This window comes from Oryzias melastigma, linkage group LG24 (genome assembly GCF_002922805.2).
Source record: "Oryzias melastigma strain HK-1 linkage group LG24, ASM292280v2, whole genome shotgun sequence".
Taxonomy (NCBI): domain Eukaryota; kingdom Metazoa; phylum Chordata; class Actinopteri; order Beloniformes; family Adrianichthyidae; genus Oryzias; species Oryzias melastigma.
The window spans coordinates 4,783,061-4,789,041 of NC_050535.1; the positions used below are offsets into that span (position 1 = coordinate 4,783,061).

Sequence of the window (5,981 nt, forward strand, 5' to 3'; positions counted from 1 at the left end):
CTAAAATAAAAGCACTGTGAATTTGCTCGGGTAATGGATGAGATACAGTTCCAGTGATTTTTAAATTATTATTTTACAATTTTTTCTAAGTCATACTCTTATCGCGATACATGCCATATCGCCAGACTCTTGCCAATACACACCCCTACAGTTTATACAATCTTGAAAGGCTGCTTTCATCTGCTACAGTTTTAAAGAATTTAATTGTCAGTAGAGAGTTTTTTTTGTAAAAAAAAAAAATATCATAGTTTCATATTTAGACTAATTTGGTCTCTAAAATGCATTTTCAACTGCAAAGTTTCTATTAGTCCCTAAAGAAATGACTCCTATATAAAGGGGGTTGTCATTTCAGCTTACTTCATCTATGCACACAACAAGGATTTCTTTTATAAAAAAGAGAAAAAAGTTGCAGCATCGCTGGGTTCTGAGTGGTTTCAGACACACACGGGTCAACCATGAGAGAAAGCTTTCCCATCTGAGGAAGCCTTGAAGAATAAAAATAAGAATCACGCTTTTCCACATCTCCACTTTCAAGCATGCACACTTTGAACTTCTTGGGAACAATCTGGAGCAGAAAGGATTCAATTCGATTGCGTTTCGCCAAACACGAGTCTGCCAAAAGCATAATGCTGTTTAGTGGATTTTCAAGGGACAAGAAAACAGCTAGCCAACAACACAACAAAGGAAAATAGTTACTTTCAAGGTCATTTTTTAAGAATTTAATGCATATTTATTAAAAGCAGCTACGGTTTAATACTCTTCGTATTCATCAAATTTACAGAAAACACTCACAGGACATCAGTGTAGCATCACTTTTTAAAAGAGAAGCACTGGAAACAATTTTTTCTTCATGGCTCCGGTCACAGTTTTCACCTCTTATTGGCCAGACAGCGTCACGCACAAATATAGACTTCAACCTCACCACTTTTCAGACAAGGGTACAGAGGCTGAGCAAAAGGTGCCTTCAAACCCATCTGTCTAGCCATCGCTACCGTTACCTTAAATAACATCAGAGCTCAAGCCTCTGTCCCTGGTAGGAAATAACAAAGCACGGGTCCAAGGTGGAAGAGAAACTGCGTCTGGCGTACATGGTGACACGACCATGTCAGTGTTAAATGGCGCAGAGAAGAAATGTACTCCTTTAATTAATATTTTCTGTCACTTCTCTGCGGCTCAAGTGACAAAGTGATTTAAAAATGACTCGCAGATGTCGGTTTCACTCAGAAAAGGAGGGAAAAGAAAATTAAGTCAGACACAGAGCGAATCACTGGCAATTAATTCCAACAATATATTTAAACAACTGACAAGAGAAATACCCCGACTTTAAATAAGGAGCAGAGTATTTGCTGATATCATAGTAAATATGTGATATTTTGATCCAAAAAAACCTATTCAGATCCATCCCAGACTTCTATTTTTTGGCAGTAAAATATTTTTGATAGTTTCTTTTACAAGAACAGACAAAGGCTACAGTGCTGCAGCCCTAAGCAAAAAGAACAGGCTTTCCAAGGCTTTGATTGGTTTATCTGCACTATTCTCTATTCCCAGCACTGGCTGTAGTGCCATCTTTCAAAGAAAAGAATATAAATCAATAAAGCATTCTGCGCAGTTGTATAAAAATCATCACGTACAGTATTCCCTTCAAAAAAACAATATAATTAGCTTTGAAGACCAGTGAATTCAATCACAAAGACAACACTTTTACCTTTTTTCTATCAAAACTACATGCAACCTTTACAAGACATGTAATAATTGTTGCCAGTTTGTGAATTCTAAACAGTTTTTCTAAAGAATATTTTATGTATTGATACGCTCTGGGGTGTGGGGATATGTCTTTGGATCATTTGTATTCTGCTCTGACTGCTCCAGTAAAGGTCAGATCTATTCTCAAGAGCTTCACATCGACTATTTGGGACAAGAAAGAGATTTTTGGGTTCCGGAAATCTAATCAGCTATGACTAGAGGGAAGCACACCTTTGTGTTAAACTCAAATCAGAAAAAGACAAAGGAAAATTAAAGAATGAGTTGAGAAAGTTGGTTTTGAAAAAGCAAAGACTTTAGGGTTAGGATCAATTACTGTGTGCAGTGCTGCAGCAAACAAATATTTTAATAGTCGATTAATCACCGACTATTTTTTCCAATTCATAGACTAATTGGGTCATGCGCAAACTAGATGTAAAGCACACATCTTAACCAGCATTATCTTGAAAAAAAAATGTAAAAACTAGATACTTAGCATTAACTGTGATAATGCTAGTGTAGAATGCTGTAAACTGAACTTGGTAGCTGAAGATGCTAGTGCTGATAGTTGAAGATGCTGAAATTGATAGCTAAAAACAGTAAACCTGGTAGCTGAAATCACCAAAGCTAATAGCTGAAAACGCTAAAGCTAATAGCCTGCTAAAATATTAGTTAAATGCCAAATTTGCCTAAATAAATGAAAAAAACCTAAATTAGCCAAAAAAGCTAACATGCAGCTGAAATATTAGCCAAACTCCAAATTAACCTAAAAAAATGAAAAAAACCTAAATTTGCCAAAAAAGCTAGAATGCAGTTGAAATATTTGCTAAACTCCAAAATATCCCTAAAAAAATGAAAAAATCCTAAGTTAGCCAAAACAGCTAGCATATAGCTGAAATATTAGCTAAACTCCAAATTAACCTAAAAAACTGAAAAATCCTAAATTAGCCAAAAAAGTTAGCATGTAGCTGAAATATTAGCTTAACTCCAAAATAGCCTAAAAAACCTTAATAAATGCAAAATAGTCCAGAAAGCTAGCAGAACGTCATTATAACTTTAAACTTTACAACACTCTAACTCCATATAATATAAAGTAAGGACTAATCAACTATTAAATAAGTTGTAGACTATTTTAATTATCGACTAGTCAACTAATTGCGGGAACCCTAACTGTGATGAAGTAGTGCGTTCATTCATCGGTGTACAATAAGGCAGCAGAGAATTCTCCATCTATAAGAAATAAATGATGCATTCTTCTTAATTTAGTGAGTTAAAAGTCATGAAATTTGGAGAACATTTGAGTGGCTGGTATTATTTTAGTGAATTAAAATCATGGGAAGAAAGACATCTCATTAGAAAAATCTTTAATAGTATCTAATTAAAGAAAAAACTAAACTTAAGCCTTCTTAAAGTTAAACATTAGAGTTGGTTTCCTTTACTTAACACATTAGTCACATGGTTAGTAATAGAGCAACAAACCATGTATTTCTGCTGATAAATGTTCATGGCAACTGACCAACTTCCATTGTGTGTATTTCAAAAAGACTAAATTACTTAATTTGACTCTTTTTTTATTTTATTTGAGGCTGACAGCAGTAACGACACTTCATTCTCCTGGAGCAACAGCTGGTATGGTGTCCCACACATTCAGCACCATCTGTCAGCTGTGTCATCAGGAAAGAACAAGATGTACTGTAAGTGTGGATGATTCAAGTCAGGTCCTGTTCACCACTCTTCAAAAGGAATAAATGGTATTAAACGCGACTGGAGAGGGAAAAAAATATCAGCTTTTAAGCCAAATCTTCCAGAAACTTGCTTTTTTTAAAATATTGTTTGTATTCTATATATATATTTCTCTGCGTGTGTTATGCTTCTCTTGTTCATTGGGAGTTCTACACCAGACGTAACTGGTTATAGAAACAAGATAGTAGTGAACTGATCCTACATAAGAATCTGCATATTTCTATAGCAATCGATGGATTTAACACATACTTCTCGCAAGATTTTGCTCTTGTAAATCAATACGCATCATTCAAATCTCCATTGTTTAAGCTAAGTGAAAAGAACACATATTTCAGGTAATTTATTCATTTTTTTTAAATTCAAATGCGTAATTCCCTGGGATTTTTTTAACCAGAAACAGACTGAATAATACATATTACAGATAAAGAGGAGGTACAGCTTTGGAATTCTTAGACAGTTTAGAAGAATGAGAGAAAAAATATCCTTTGATCTGAGAAAAAAAGCACATAAATCAAAGATAACTTGCCTGTGGGCTTTAAAGTGCATGGAATAAATAATGCTAGTCCTCTGTTACAATGCCTTAACAGAAAAAAACTGTACAGATGTATTTAATGGGACTCTTATGAACATAAAATATTATTTAAATGAAGACTATTAGTGAAATTAGTGACAAAACAGTCATTTTTATAGATAAAAATGTTTTTATGAGGAATATTTTTTACAAATCGAACTGTTGATTAAAATGTGTGCATTTAAAAATATACATGCAATATTTGACTAGTTTTAGATAAACATTTTAATTGGCTTTGAGGGTTCTTATGTGACTCATTCTTGCTCTGTTGCTAGGTAAATTGGGAAAAAATATCAGTGTTTAAAAGTGGGTGTGGCAAACTTAAAGCCGGCATCGCAGAGATCAATTTTCTTTGTTTTTATTAGACAATTTTTCAAGCTCTGCCTGACAACAGGAGTCAGCGTTTGTCCCTTTTGCGTTGGATGACAGCTGAAGGGGGTATATAAGGGAATTTATGACAACGGTTTATCTGGTTGTACTGTAAAACATTCTGCTGCTGCACTTCTATAAATCACTTTAAAACTGGAGGCATAAGCACCTTCCAGAGAGGGAAAAGAACGTTTAGCTCATATTTTAGTTAAAATGTGAATTTTATGAGAGCTGTGAAATAATGTGAACATTAATATTCAGGATAACACATTGATCTACGGACTTCACAAATTAAAAAATTGGAGTTACCAGAATGTGAGAGAACTTGAAACGCATTTACATCAATCTAATTTATTTAAAGAGTAAAAGTGTTCCCAGTAGTCTTTTAATTGTGATATTTTAGGTAAAAAGATGTTGTTTTCAAGGACAAAGTTAGTGCAGAAAGGAGGAGTTCATCAGAAATTCAACTCCGATTTGTGGGCGGGACTGTTGGCGAGGAAGTAAGCCTCCACTGATATCCCATCACTTTTTTTTCATTACAGCCCCTTATAACCCCAACCTAACATTAGCAGTGCAACAAAAAAATGGTGAGGAATATTGGAGCTATCAGGCCATACAGATGAGCCAGCCCAGAAAATGAAATGAAGATTTAATGCTTCAGTTTGTCTGCAAGTGAATGGATCGGAGTGGAGGGAGGCAGTGACTTATTTTACAAAAGAGAGCTTTTTTAAAACATTTTTTTCATCTGCTCATCCCAATTTGAACTAGGAAAGTTAAATTACCTGTGATAACGCTAGTGTGAATGTTTTTGCTTAAAGTAGTCGCAAAAGATGGTGAAACCTTTTGCTGAAAATGGTAATGCAATTTACTTTAATTGCTGAAAGGATTTGCTGAAAATGCAAAAGCTATTTGCAAAAAATGTTACATTTGTTAAAAGACTGGAAATTTTGTTAAAGAACTATAAGAGCGCCCTAAATTTCTGAAAATTTTGAAGTAAAAATCGCTTTAAAAACACTAATACGTGCAAAGTATGCAAAAATATTTAGTGTGTTGCTTAAATACTAGCTAAACTCCAAAATTCGTCAGTAAAAAAAATTAGTGAAAAACCTTAGCCTGTGGTTAAAACATTTGCTAAGCTCCAAATTAGCCTATAAAAACATCGGTAGACAACAATTTTTCTAAGAATGATAGCATGTTGCTAAAATAATAGCTAAACTCCAAATTAGCATTAAAAAAACCCCAGTAGATGCCATATCCAAAAAAGCTAGCACATTGCTTAAATACTAGCTAAACTAAAAAAATAGCCTAAAATTCCACAATAAACTAAATTAGTCAAAAACGTTAGCATATTGCTAAATACTAGCTAAACTCTAATTTAGCCTAAAACAATTCCAGTGGATAACAAATTAGTCAAAAATGTTAGCATGTTGCTAAAAAAAGACCTGAACTCCAAATTAGCCAAAAAAAAACTCCAGTAGCTAACAAATTAGTTAAAAACGCTGATATGTTTCTAAAATTTTAGCTAAGCACTAATTTTTTTTTAACATTCTAAATGATT

General features: G+C 33.8%; 1 protein-coding gene across 1 annotated transcript in view; it reads right to left on the reverse strand.

Annotated features, from left to right (window-relative positions):
• The window catches only part of rngtt (RNA guanylyltransferase and 5'-phosphatase), a 99,434-nt gene that overhangs the window by 51,592 nt on the left and 41,861 nt on the right, over positions 1-5,981 (reverse strand). The gene's annotated exons all lie outside the window — the stretch shown is intronic.